Source organism: Vidua chalybeata, chromosome 1 (genome assembly GCF_026979565.1).
Source record: "Vidua chalybeata isolate OUT-0048 chromosome 1, bVidCha1 merged haplotype, whole genome shotgun sequence".
NCBI classification, from domain to species: Eukaryota; Metazoa; Chordata; class Aves; order Passeriformes; family Viduidae; genus Vidua; species Vidua chalybeata.
This window is the reverse complement of record NC_071530.1, coordinates 44,183,792-44,184,092: the sequence shown is the minus strand read 5'-3', so window position 1 is coordinate 44,184,092 and position 301 is coordinate 44,183,792.

The following is a 301-nucleotide window of genomic DNA, read 5'->3' as shown; positions in this document are numbered from 1 at the left end:
TTGTGGTTATTGATTGCAACAAATGTTTTAACTGTGCTTTCATATGTAATAAAATTCCCACTGTTTTTTTAAAAAAAGGAGTTATTTCTGAACATGTGTTTAGTGTCCCCTGTTCACTCTGTGTTTATAGCATGCAATAATCAGAGCAAGGATCTCTAGTCCATCCTTTAGGATTAGAGATATGCCAGTGGGTGTATCTCCCAATTTCCATGGGCTTGGCCTCAGCCAAATGCCAGAGCTCAGTGGAGCCCTTCACAGAGCACATCCCCAAGGGCTCTGAGCAATGGACATCAGCACTCAC